The sequence below is a fragment of the Pteropus vampyrus genome, unplaced genomic scaffold (genome assembly GCF_000151845.1).
Source record: "Pteropus vampyrus isolate Shadow unplaced genomic scaffold, Pvam_2.0 Scaffold3, whole genome shotgun sequence".
Lineage (NCBI taxonomy): Eukaryota > Metazoa > Chordata > Mammalia > Chiroptera > Pteropodidae > Pteropus > Pteropus vampyrus.
The window spans coordinates 2765039-2778993 of record NW_011888784.1 but is presented as its reverse complement, the minus strand read 5'-3'; the positions used below and the strand labels follow the sequence as shown (position 1 = coordinate 2778993).

At 42.8% G+C, this 13955-nt stretch overlaps 1 protein-coding gene and 2 pseudogenes across 1 annotated transcript in view; 1 reads left to right on the top strand and 2 right to left on the bottom strand.

Annotated features, from left to right (window-relative positions):
* Positions 1-1307: 1307 nt before the first annotated feature.
* On the bottom strand, positions 1308-1758 carry LOC105292338 (annotated as a pseudogene).
* A 6475-nt stretch (positions 1759-8233) lies between these two features.
* On the bottom strand, positions 8234-8690 carry LOC105293605 (annotated as a pseudogene).
* Positions 8691-11892: 3202 nt separating this feature from the next.
* ME2 (malic enzyme 2) overlaps positions 11893-13955 on the top strand; it is a 47931-nt gene continuing 45868 nt past the window's right edge. Inside the window, exon 1 of the mRNA XM_011360516.2 lies at positions 11893-12455. The gene's annotated coding sequence lies outside the window, so the exon portion shown is untranslated. The remainder of the gene's footprint in view (positions 12456-13955) is intronic.

Genomic DNA, 13955 nt, shown 5'->3' with positions numbered 1-13955 from the left:
AGAACTTGAATTCAGGTGTCCTAACTCCCAGTCCCATGTCCTTTTCATGACATTATGAATCTAGAGAAGTGACATTTACAAAAATGGCCCAGTTGGGAGGAGCGGCCCACAGAGGGTGTGTACGCTGAATGTGAGTTTGGTCCCATGAATACGAACTGTGGTGGGACATCTGAGTGGGGACATTCTGTACTAACCTGGCTCACAGTCTTCTTTCCATCCTGACTCACATAATAAGCACAGCCCCTCCACAGAACCTGTGACCTCCAGTGCGTTTCTCCTCTTAGATCACACTGCCGTTTCAGGCAACTGCTTCACCCAATACCCTGCTTTCTGTGTATGACCCCCAGCCTCCTAGGTTTCCAGTTCTCACATTCCCCTTACAAATGCCTTTGACTATTTTTAGAAGCATCAGACCTTGTTCTTTGTTATTTTCTTCCATTTTTTTTTTTTTATTAGTTCTTCCAGGTTTCTCCATCTCCACTAATGACCCTAGACTCCTTGGCTAATTATCTAAATCCCGCTTTGAAACCAGCAGCCTAGATTCCTTTGCACTCCATCCCTCTGGAGCATCTCTCAAACAACACCCCAAGCCTAGCTCAGTGTTATGATCTGCCTTCACGCTCACTTAGTTATCAGAGGAAAATTTCTCAGTCTTGCAGAGAACACTTACAAATCCATGATCTCCGACCTTGCCTACGCCCTCAGCACTCTCCTCAATTCTTTCTGTCTCGGAGTTCCTTTCTATTGCCTCCTATATCATGGAGAACACCTTGACATCATCTCGGAAGTTCTCTCCATCACCCTTCTATCTATAAATGTATCGACACCCACCGTTTTCCTTGCTGCTTCTCCTCCCACGATGGTGAACCAGCTGTCCATTCTGCCCAAGGTCAGGACCTGTCCTCCTCTGCTTCCTCAGGTCTCTGCTCCTTTATAGCACTTAACGTCATCTCTCTTCCTCTGCCAGCTCCTTTCAGCTTCTAAACATGCTCCAACCCCTCCTCTTCTACCGCCCTTGATCTCACAGTCCCCCTTGCCCTCACCCAACTTCTCCTCCCCTGCTTATCCAAACTTCTCAAAGAGAGTCAGCTTCTACTTCCTTGCCTCACACTTGCTCCTTCATCCCCTGCAGTCTGAGTTCCAACTGGCCAATGAACTGCATTCCTAAGATCTTAAATGCCCCACTAAGTGACACATATAGTTTTTACCTTCCTGGATCTCTCTGCTCTGTTTTTTATTTTAAATTGTGGTAAAATACACATAACATAAAATGTACTCTCTGAGCCTTTTTTTTTTTTTTTTTTTGGTCCATTGAGGCATTTTATTTGAACGTATGTATTACATCCCTAGAAAAAGAATCCCAGGATTCTCTCTTGTGTGTTTTCGTCTTGCTTCTTCATGGTCCATGACGCCCACCAAAGTTGTCAGTACAATGAAACCAAAATGCCGGGACGGGAGGAGGTTGTTCTGCCATTTTTCTCCATCTTTGAATTGTACACTGAATCTGGGGCCGATCACTCCACACTTGTTTAATCTGCCTGTGAAGTTCGCAACAATTTTCTCAGCTCTGTGATCATCGATGATTTCAAATTCACCAGTGCAACCATGCTTCATCATCACAGTCAAAAATTGGACAATAACGACTGTGGAGCACGGCCTAATAAGAACCTGGCATTTGCCTCTCTTTTCAGCATTGTCGATGCTCTTGGTTGCATTGGCCAGGTCGTTCATGCGCTTCATTATGGCCACACGGAAAGACGGCAGAGAGAGCTGTCTGAACCATTTTTAGGTGTATAGTTCAACAGCGTTAAGTATATTCACATTGTTTGTGCAATCATCTTACAAAACCGAAACTTGGTACCGATTAAACAACTTTGTCCGTTCGCCCCAGACCCTGGCAACAACCAGTTCACTTTCTGTCTCTATGAATTTGAGTACTCTAGAAACCTTACGTAAGTGAAATTATACAGTATTTGTCTTTTTGTGACTGGCTTATCTCACTTAGCTTAATGTTCACGAGGTTCATCCATGACATAGTATGTGTCAGAATTTCCTTCCTTTTTAAGGCTTAATAACATTCCATTTTATGTATATACCACATTTTGTTTATTCATCTATCTGCCGATGGCCATTTGGGTTGCTTCCACCTTTGGTTATTGTAAATAATGCTGCTCAAACATGGGAGTATAAATGTCTTTGAGACTCTGCTTTCAATTTTTTGGATATACAAAAAATTGTATATCCAGAAGTAGTACTGCTAGATAACATCATCTGTTCCACTTTTTTGAAAGTCTGTCATTTCCTCCTTTGCTTTCTGCTACACTGTTTCATGAGACACTGTCCTCATTTTCACTCCCAGTCCTCTTCGTACCCTTCCTTCTCTGTCTCCTTTGCAGGCTCACCCTCTGCCCTAGGGGTCTGCATCCAGCAGGGTCCAATCAGAAAAAGAAACCACCTTTCAAAAAGAGGGTGTCAGTTATACCAACATCAGAAAGCTGAAAATATACGAAGAGAACATTTAGGTAGCCAGACCAATAACTGCAGGAAGACACTCCTGCCCTGAGGGCTGGGGAACAAATTGGTGAGGACCGCCTTCACATCCAGGGGGTGACTAGAAATTCTCAAGAGCATCCTACCCCACCCCCCACAGCTGCAGAGCTGGTACTTGGACCCTCCCTGGTGCTCAGCTAGGTGATGCTGGTGGCTCTGAGGGAGGTACCTCAGTTGGTGCTGGGAGTGAATGAAGAAGCTTGAGACTGGTGCTGTGGCATCATCTTAACAACTAGAAGCAGGAAAAAAAAAATCTATTCTACCCTCTTCATGTCTTCCCAACTCCCTTCAGTGGCTCTAATGCTCAGAAGCCAGCAGGAATCCAGCTGGTAAGGGAAATGGGAAGGCAGTTTGCAAATCCTGGCCAAACACTCAAAGAGAAGCATCTGGAAGGGTGGACTTGGAGCTGAGAGGCAACACACAAATGACCAGGGCTCTACCCTGGGTATACTATTCTCACTAAACACACTTTCCAGGAGTGGCCTCAGTTTTCCAGGAGTAAACCCTCAGGGTTTCAACCACTACCTATGTGCAGGGACCTCCAAACCTGCTCATCCAATGCAGACCTATACTGAACTTCAGGAGCATTTTTTCTTCGATCGTCTGCTAGAATCCTCCAGTCTGGTGGCCCTTGAGTGACACAAGCTTCACATTGTACTTGTCATCTTTCCTCTTCAAGCTGCTTCTATTCTTCTGTTCTCTGTCTCAGCTGGTGACCTCACCTATGCCAATTAGCTGATTCAGAAGGCTGGGAGGCCCTCCTCCCTTCACCGGCTCCTCTCAGAAATCTCTCCAGTTCCTCCTCCTCTCTGCTCCATCATTGTACCATGTCCCAGTTCAGGCCTTCATTCAGTTCCCCTGTACACTCCTCAGCGTTCTGCTGGACTTTCTTCTTGGCCCCATTAAACTCACAGAGCTGCCCAAGTGATCTCCTCCAAATCCAGAAATGGCCATGTCTCTCCCTTGCCTAAATAAAACTCTTCAATAGCTCCCCATTATCCTTCCCTCATCTGGCATCATCTCTTGCCTTTCCCTACCCTATCCCCTGCTCCATTAATTCTGAATTGCTTGAATTATGCTATTTCTCATATTCTCTTCCCTCTGACTAGAAAAACTTTCCTCCTTCAAACCTCCTCTGAGCTAACCATGCTCATCTTTTAAAACTCAGGTGAAATCCCCCCTCCCCAAATCGCCCTCAACATTCAGATAAAAGATACTCAAGTCACGAGGGATGACAAGTGGTGAGGTGTGTAGAGCAGTATCTCCAACTCTCCAGCCACTGGTCTCCAGGCTACTCCACCACCGTGGTCATAGCCACAGCCACTGCTGGACTCCCTAACGGCCCAGTCCCACTGCCTGCCACACACCACTCCGCCCCCCAACATCACAGCACTTTTAGACCCTTCTTGTAAAAGCAGCTCCTCCTTTTCTGTCTACACCGCTCTCTCACCACCAACGTCCAGTCACCAGGCCCTATAATTTCTCTCTTCTACACATTTTCAAATCTGTTCACTTCTCTACTACCTCCCAACAAGATGAAGGTTAAGCCATACTTAACTTTCATCTAGAAGATTGCAATAGCCTCTCTCCTCGTTGGCTCCTGCCCGCTCTCCAATCTGTCATCTCCCGGTAGCCAAACTGACCTTTTCTGAATGGAAATTTGATCTTGTCAACTACCTGCTTAAAAAAACTGTTGGATGGTTAGTCTTTGATTTTAAGATAAAGGCTAAATTTTTTTAACTGTGAAGCGCTTCGAATAACCTTTTACCTGTCTCACCTCTTCATCTTAGTATCAAACAGTCCTTTGTCAAATTCTCCTTTGAGTCCTGTTACAGCCTGACTACTCTTTTCTCACTTTGGGTATTTTCTGCTTGGCTTCAGGCCTTGGCTTAAATGTTATTTCCTCAGGAAAGCCTTCATCGATTCCTGGGCCCCATTAGATCTCCCTATCAAAGACTCTCTGGCACTTTGTGTTTATCTCTTGGTAGCACTTGCCACCATGATAAAATTGTATGACTCGTTTTAACGTCTTTCTCCCACTTAGTAGACTGTGAGCTGCAAAAAGGCAAGGATAAGGCCTGTCTGGTCCCTCTTACTGTCTTACAGCCTAGCTTGATAACTGGCACATAGGAAGTCCTTGCTACTGTTTGTTGAATGTTAATTGATATTTGTCGAATTAAAATTAATGAGTTTCCTCATTCCCATCCCAGATCGGTTTGAGTCTCTTCTCTCAATCCCCATTATACATTGTAATAGTCATTTCTGTTATTGCACTGACATAATTATTCGTAGGTGTGTCTACCACCCACCTCTCTTCACTCTTTAGTCCTTCACCGGCTGCCTTCTCTACTCCCTGAAAATTCCTCGAGGGCTGTGTTTTATGCCAATCTCTTTCTATCAATAACTAGTGTTATGGTTGGACCAGCCTTTATGGTTCTTATTGTGATTGCAAGATGCCTTTCAGCAATAACCATTTGGAAACTTTGAAAAAATAAAGGCTTATTACTTTAAGAACCTGGAAATTACACAGCACACCTGGGGCCACACAGCAAGGTTGCAGGAGGAGGAGAGTGGGGAGTGCACAAGCCTGAGGTTCTACTTTAATTGGGGTTGAGGGTGAGGGCCTAGGGTTTCCCTGAGCTCACTCTTTATTGGTGAATTTAAAATATAAGAGTAGCAGTTTAAAACAGGGAAAGAAAAGAAAAAACAAGTGGCCTAAATGGTCAGTTACTGAAATCAACCAAGATCCCTAAAACAAAGGAGCCTCAGTGGTAGACACAGTCTAGCTTTTTACTTAGTTGTAGGGCTGACATGTGTTTATTCAAAACAGCCATTCTTGAAGTGGATGACTATTAAAATGGGTACCTCGGCAACAAAGATCAAGTGAGGCACTTGCAATACAAAAAAGAAAAAAAAACTGTCTTACACTACAGCCAGGGACAATCAAATGTTTGTTTGAAACCAAGTAACACTCAAAAAAAATGTTTACCGAATGAACGGAGCCTTTGGGGGCGGAGGCGGGAGGTTGGGGAGGACAGACTCAAAGGTGAAAACTCACAATGGAGAACCCAGATTTGTGAGCCATCTCCACAGATTATATTTCAGATTGAATCTTGGGCCTCGCCTTTCATGATGGAGGAGGCAGAGGAGATGTCAAAGGCGAGGCCAGAGATCCAGAGGAATATTGTGCCAGGGGGAAACGGAAGGAAGCAGTTCAAGGAGGGAAAAGGTCAGTTGGGTCAAATTTCGCTGAAAGAATAAGGAAGTTGGGGACTGAAAAGAGGTTGGATTCCACCAAAAAAAAAAAAAAAAGAGGAAGTTTTGCACAGTGTTAATAAAATTGTGGAGATGGAAGCCCGATAGGATGAGATGAGGAAGGGACTAGTTTCACTGGAGAGAGCAGAGCTGCAGGATGTTTGTTCAAAGGGCGTGGCAACTCCAGGGTGAGTCAAGCTCTCCCATTGGACAAAGTAAAAAGAGCTCCAGAACAATGTTTCTTATCACTTCTTTTCTGCCCTAATAAGGACAGAATAGACTGAATTCATGACAGAGAATTTCAACTTCCCTCTTCTCACTGTTGGCATAATGTGCTCACAGCTGGCATGAAAAACAATTCTACTCCTTCCCCAAACTGACACAAAGATTACTGTTGCTTTTCATGCCTATTCAGAGAATGCAAATGAAATATAAAAATACAAAGTTATTTTTCTTCACAAAAGGAGCTAAAATACATTTTTTACCAAGAAAGAATTATAAAATGTTTTCTTAAAAAAAATCCTCATAGTGGGCTTCCAAAAAATACATTCTAAAGCAATTTCTCCAAGAGCGAGAATCTCAGTAATAAGTTACTTTCTTAGTATGTCTGACAATATGTGCCCCTGGCACAAGATTCCTGAACAAATCCCTCTTAATAATGAACAAAAAATGACTAAGAGAAGTTTTCAACTTGAAAGCAACCTCTATAATGTGATCAGGTAAAGCTGCATTTGTGTCAGAATGCTGAGTCATCGGGCTACAGAAAAGCCCAGGTAATACTGTCCCAAGCAAAGCTCAACAAAACTGAAATGGAGCAGAATTTACTGAGAATCAAAAAAACATGTTGGCAGAGAATGTCTCCACATAACCCTGAAATTGAAGATCTGACAAAATTGCTACAGGAAACTATTTCACAGTATTACAAGCTGATCTCATAAATTGCTGATAGGCAGAATGAGATTTTTATCTGAACTCAAATAAAACAGATAGCCTAGTACAGGGAGTATACGAACTTGGACTGAGAAAAATACATTTATTTTCACTAATCTCTAAGTGCGTTTTAGCATTTTCTTCAATTATGAATGTAGGCAACAAACATCTAGGATTAACTGAAATCATGAATTTTTCATATCACCTTATAATTGTTGCAGATACTGTGAAATAGCATTTATACTCATCATTGTTAGTTATTAGACCCACAATTAGATTTTGATTTAATGCATTATAAGGTAGCACATGTATTAAAATATCAGAAATTTGGGGTTTAAAAATATCTTGATAACTTTATTTCATTATGATTGAATTCTTGTTATTCAATGTATTTTGTTTTATGCACATAAAAAAATATTCTGTAAGCTTTAACAGACTGTCAATGGTGTCCATTGCACAAGAAAGATTAAGAACCTCTGGGTATTTTATGAACAAAGCTTATGGTTCATCATTTCTACTTGCAGTCATAGAGATATAAGCAACAGTCTGTACCATTTGGTGCCCTTAATAAATTGGAATAGAAAAAATTTTCGCAAGGTTGTGTTAAGACAAATCATTTAATTCAGGTTCTTCTGTGCAATATAGTTTTGGTTCAAGTGTAAGGAAGGAAAGACATTCTACCTCCTTTTGGATGGCTGTTAAAACAAAATGCTCCCAATTAATTGCTATACTTGGTGCAGACCCCCAAGACAGCAAGGTCCCAGTGTGAACCCCTGGAACAGAGTTAAACCTCCTGGGAGGTCTTGAGGTCCCCAGACATTCCTAAGGTAACTAATGGCCAAGGCAAGAACAAGTGGAAGAATTCCCAGCCCAGGGGTGCAGCTTGATGTGGGAGGCGATTTCCTTTGTGAAGCACTTCAGAATGCTAGCACGTCTAAAGTCAAACAGTATTGGGAGGAAAGGCAAGTCTGGGAGATTTCTTTTGTGGTCAGACCACACCTTGTTGATGTGAAAGATGTGAAACATTCAACTTAAAAATATCAAAAGCGTTTTTGGGGTTCTGATATCTCACATACCAAAGAACCTACCATTTATTGTTCGGTAGGAAAATATACTGTATGATCAAAGCCAATTTATCAATTTAGTTTCCCTTAAATTACCATATCTATTGTACCTATTCTCTTGGCCAGAGAAATCTTGAACGCTATAGAAAAAAAGGCCCTGTACTGCCCCAAGAGATAGAATATCAGAGATAGCTTAAGTAGTCTTTGAACCATGAATCTTGCAGGGTCTATTAAGGACCTGCATGTAAAGTTATGCTCAAGATACCTGGGATACTATTTGGATGATCAAGGCAAACATTCCTAGGACTTTTTTTTCTCAGGTATCAAGCCAAAGACCGCATCCATTCTATTCGGTGCAAATGGTCTACCTGATGCAAAATTCATCTGGTGCACAAACAAAATTGTATTGTTTATGGTTTAAACATAACATAGTCTCAATGTGGAAAGGAAAGAACTGTGTTTGCCTTGTTACAGGAACTTTTTTTCCTTTTTAAGTGAACATAGCCTCAAGATTTTATTGTCTTCATAGTAAAACAAAATATGAAGCTTAGAACTGGATCACTTGGACCTTTCTCTTCTTATCTCCTCCCATATGAAAATGCTTGCATCTCTTAATAGCCAGCATTCTTTTGTATCTGTAGTTGGACTCAACGTATTCAAACCTCAGGACAATCTTCTTCATAGTTTTAGACTTTTTGCGGAAAATCAGCTTAGTCTGCCCACCAGAACCACTCTGCTTCCTGTCATAACACTGCTTTCCCTGCGCATGCACAGAATCCTAGTCACTTCGTGGGGTTGGTGCTTGCCGCACTTCTTACAGAAAGTCCGGTGGGTTTCAGGAACGTGCACTATGTTTGCGAGAGCGCTGTTGGCACGGAAAGGGGGCAGAAAGTATCACGGGCTTCTTACTATCTCATCTAGAAAAAGAAATCTATTCCTGGCAGCCTGAGTTGAGACTCTAGAACTTCAGGGCTCCTCCCTGTTTCTCTAATGTTAATGTGAATGGAGCCACCTGGGCGTGTTTGAGTCTCATGCAGTAGGCCTCGGGTGGGAATCCAGATTTCATTTTTCTAACCAGCTCCCAAGTAATGCCAGTGTTGCTGCTCCTTGAGTCTTCTGTTAAAGGCTTAGAGATAATGATGGAGCCAAGACGAGGATTTAGACTAAGTAATAACAAGCTGCTTATGTCTCCAGAAGTGACATCATTATCAAGACTGTTATCACTTTCATAAATGAAGTATGTTATTTCCACAATGACAGGATGCTAGTAAATTTTTGCCTTACTCTTTCCAGGTTACCTAAAAGTCCTAGAGAAAAATCAAATGTGGTACAATATTATCCATAAATATCAAAGTGCTATTTTTCCTTGAGAAGTAAAGATTCTTCTATTGTTAATAAGCCTATTATATTAACTTCTTTGTTCTTCACAAAAATTTCTAGAATTTTAACATATTTTGGTAATAAAGACATGCTTATTGTGGTTTTACTTTACACTTTTAGATAGCCTGAAAAGTTCTACTTATTTTAATTATATAAAGAATTGTTGGTACTTTTTTTGGAGGTAATTACCATCATTAGCACTTAATTTGGGAATAACAAAAACATTAGTTTCTTTTTGTTTTACATTATTGTTTCTTAATGATAGTACTTACCTACACCAAATGCTTTTATGTCTCACATCCTCAGTAGGCTGACAGGGTTGTTTCTGCGGTGTTTAGCATAAATGCCTTTAGCTATACTGTTCATTTTGTCTTTTATTTTATTGGAGGATAATTCCCAGTGGCGGCAGCCAGCATTCATTATTAATGTTTTCTATTTTAAGGCAGATTGGGTTGTATAAATCTAAACATGCAATTAACACAATCTGTCTGTTTTTGCTATAGATAATGTGTCAACCTGAAACCTACAATCCTACTCCTGTACACTCTCATTACAAAGATAGTGACCTTCCATAATTCTCTGAAACTCAGTAATATGGATTTTCCTTAAGGAAACACTTGTGGTGGTGTTGGGATGAAATAAATCTACTCTATTTTGGTGATTTATATGAAAGTTATTCCAGGCATATTTGAGTTTGAGAAAGGTGGGTAAATATGTGTCCATCTTGAGATAACTGACATACATATCATTTTAAACTCTGCCTATTGAAGAGTTTTATGGAGAAGTCACGTGGCCAGGTGTGCCCTGGCAGCTTGCCCTTCAAGGCTCCTCCCAATTCACAGGTGAACCAGCCAAACCGAAGACAAAGCATAAGACAACAGCCTCAACTCCCAACAATGCAGGCACACACAAACTGATCCACACCCACATCTCTCCCCCCAGAGCTACCAGCATCAGTCAGTAAAGTGGTTGGCTTTAAGAGGGGAGGCAGGTGGCTGAAAAGAGGCACAAGGGAAAGTCCTATACTTCAGTCTGGACGATGACTATGCAGGTGTGTACATATGTAAAAATTCATCAAGTTTGAGTGAGGTACTTTATACACCTCACTGCATGAATTTTATATCCATCCCAACCAATATATGAAATAAATTCTTTGCATTGTGCATTGCTGTTTCTTTTGGAGTAAATGGCTCCTGTAACAGTTGTGGATCCAGTGCATTCCTTATAGGCTTCTTCCTTGGTGTACTCCTCTGGCCCCTCTCAGGAAAGAGGAATCATTCTTGGCTGTCCAATATGTAGCTCATCAGGCCTTGGAGAGTTGTCAAATGGCCATGCAGACAATACAAACAATCCTGAGCCCAGAAAGAAGATAAAAGTTCTTCCTAGAAGGATTAGTTTCAAGGCAGAGGATCATTTAAAACAAGGTGCCAAGGTCCAAAGCAACAAGAAACTGAGAGGAGGAAATAGGTTTTGGGCTTGGTCACTGAACAAATCAGATCAATCATCAAAGTGACTAAGAATAACAAGTGAATGGGGTGGACCGGCCAAATAGCAGTGTCTGCCTCTTTGGCATTAACATATTTCATTTGAGGAATGAACTGACCTCAATTTAACCAAAATAAATCCTATCCATGATAGCTATCTACAACCCTTCAACCTGAGATTATTCTAATGCAGGACCAACCGTCTTTCAAAGACAAAATACTTTTACCTCTATTAATGAAGCATTCCTCATGATGCTTGTAATTTTTGAAGTTCCCTTCATTCGACTTGCTGCATCATAACAATTTCTGGCAAGCAGGGTTATTGTAGGTCATGCTATTTATAATCCCTCTTTTACCGAGGTGATTATAGCAGCCATACCTATCATTTATCATCTAACTACAGCATTCACAAATATGCCTCACCCTTCAATCCTCAGACTGGCACAGTTGCTCCAGATTTTACATAGTTGTCAAAGTGTTTAGGAGGGGACAATTCATTTTTCTCTGCTTGGGCTCAATTTTCTCTCATATTTCCTCCCTTTCAATTTTCTTATTCCATCTGCCTTGCTTCTTTTTTATCCTTTACATCTTTATTTTAAAATTATAATTTACACACATTGTTTTAAGAGTACACAAACTCAAATAATTTTTGGTGGTACATTTTCTGAAAAAAAGAATAAAGGATATTATCCAATATCATAACCATGGGTGGGTACAGATGTATTAACTTATGATCCCTTCTTCTTTCAGGAAGACAATTTAGTGTTCTAGTGTTCTACAGTCTGAGAACATTGACTATCTATTTATGGTGACTGTAACGGTAGGGGTCATTTGTAAATTCCCTGCGGGTCAATAACTGTGCCAGCAGCAGTGGAGAGTGGCAAAGAATTTTGCATTAGAGCGAGTTCTAGACACACAAAAATAGCTCAGAAACACAAACTGTTCCTAAAGTGCAGAGGCTTCGCATTTCCTAGGTCCTCCCTCTTCTGCTTCTCTATTCCCCTGACCTGTACCCTGCTCTTAAACCTCTCCTCCATCCTCTCTGTCCAGGATGACCCTAAACTCCCAGTCTTCCTCTCGCCTCCACTGACTGTTCAGGATGACCCCAAACTCCCAGCCTTCCTCTCGCCTCCTCCAACCAGGCTGGGTGTCTGGTACCCGCCGACATCCCCCAACCCCGCCCGCGCCTGCGCATGCGCAGAGCCTCTTTTTGCGAGAACCCGCTGCCATCACCCCGGGCAACCACGCCAACGCCGAGGATGCACGATCCACGCTAAGCCAGCCTCGGATCCTTTTGCAGACCGACGGGTGTCGCCTGTATCTTCGGACTCCTCCAAATCTACTGGTCCTTCTCACATTCTTCGGATCCACACGGGCGCTCGCTCGGCCTCAAAACAGTAACTTTAAGGATCCCGACGTAGGGATGCCCTGCGAGGCAAGAACGCGAACGCGCGGGCCTTGAAGCCTTGAGCGGAGCCCCGCCCCTCGGGGCCGACTTCCTGCCTCCGCATTGGTCCGCGCGCCTATCAGTCTCCGCCCATGGGGTCGTGCGAGCTCTGCTCCCAACTCTTTCTCCTACCGGATTCCTCCTCTTGCTACGCTGCTTTACTATCTTCCTCCACCGGTGACTGGCTGCCTGTGCTAGTCTGAGCCTGAGCAAGCGCTGCCTCCGGAAAGTTCGGAGAAGGGGAGGGCCGGGCCGGGCCGGGCAGGAGCCGATCATCGCCTGGGTGGGCGGCAGGTCCGCGGCCTCTTTGCCGGCAGCACCACCTGTCGCCGGGCGAGACGTAGGGTAAGTCTCCGCGCGGCGCGGCCCCGGCAGTAGCTCCGGGAGAGGAGCGGGTGCCGGCTTCCTGTTGTTGCCGGGCTTGGGGAACCGAGCGCCCACCCATCGCGGGCTTCCACGCGTGCGGCCGGGAAGGTCCCCGTTTGGCAGATAAGGCTGGCGGGGTTAAGGGAAGGGTTTCGCTGAGGGCTGGAAGATTGGCGAGGTTACGGCGAACCCAGTTCGACCGTCCGCCTCTCTTCCCCGGCCTTGAAGAGCGACTTCCCGTTTCTCGACTCGCTGGTGCCAGGGCGACCCCTTTCCCGCCCCGGGGTAAGGCCTTGTGGCCTCCAAAACGCGAGCATCTCTCCTTTCCTCTCCCGCGTCTTTTAAAAACCGATTTTGTGGTTCGAAACCCCTTTGGCAAATACATCTCTTTTTCTGCAGGGATGAATTAATGATGAGTTAAGCGTGCGTGCGTGCGTGTGTGTGTGTGTGTGTGTGTGTTCATTGCTCGCTTAAAGGAAGTTTGTTGCAGGCTAGAAATTTCTAAGATTGAAATGGTTCTGTCCATTCAGATGAAATGGCATCTGTGGACCAGGATTGACAGGTTTGATGCTGAGGATAACCATTTCTTCTTGTATTTTGTTACATTTGTGGTCCTGGGTTCGATTTTCTTTCTTGGTTCTGAAGATAATTCTCGAAAATATGTTGCCCTTTAATGAGAAGCATAATCGAAGCAATAAATCTCAGTGGAAGTGCTTTCTTTACAGAACGTGTTATCTCATATCTGGTTTACCTTCGTGATGCTTGTGGCAATCACTTCTAAGCAAAACAATTAAAAGTGTTGTTACTTCTTTTAGTATTGCAATTGATGATAACAATAGATGCACCTATTGGCTAATTACGGGCCGGGCGCTGTTCTCTAGATGAATTATCTCAGAATAACCTTTGAGATTGGTGCTGTTATTCTGTCCAATTTACAAGTGAAAAAATTAGGCTTAGGGTGTTAAGCAACATGCCCAGGATCACAGGTTTTAAGTGGCAAAGCCTGGATTCAAACTCAGCAATCCAACTGAATAGCTCCAGACCCCTTATATGCTCCTTAAACATCGTTCATGTTTTTAAGCTAATTGCAGTGTTGTACTCATAGGTTTTGATCTTTAGTTGCCAAGCACTCTGGAAGTTAGAGAAGAAACAGTTCTCTTTTTATACATATACACACACACACATACATACACACATGTATATGTATATACATACACACAAACATTCACACATATACAGACACACGCTTGTTACAGTAGTTACACAATAGTTAAATAAATATATGTCAATGTAAGATACATCCAAATCTGTAGAGAATTTTTATGAGTTTGAGCCAAACTGATGACATTTGCCAAGGAGCAAGATCTCAAATTTCTGCACAATGACAGTTTGCAGTTTCTTTTATGCATTTGAAATTAAAGAGGGTAAGTAGGAAGATTACTTGGACGGGGGGAAAGCAAGGCAGGGCTTGGATTGTAT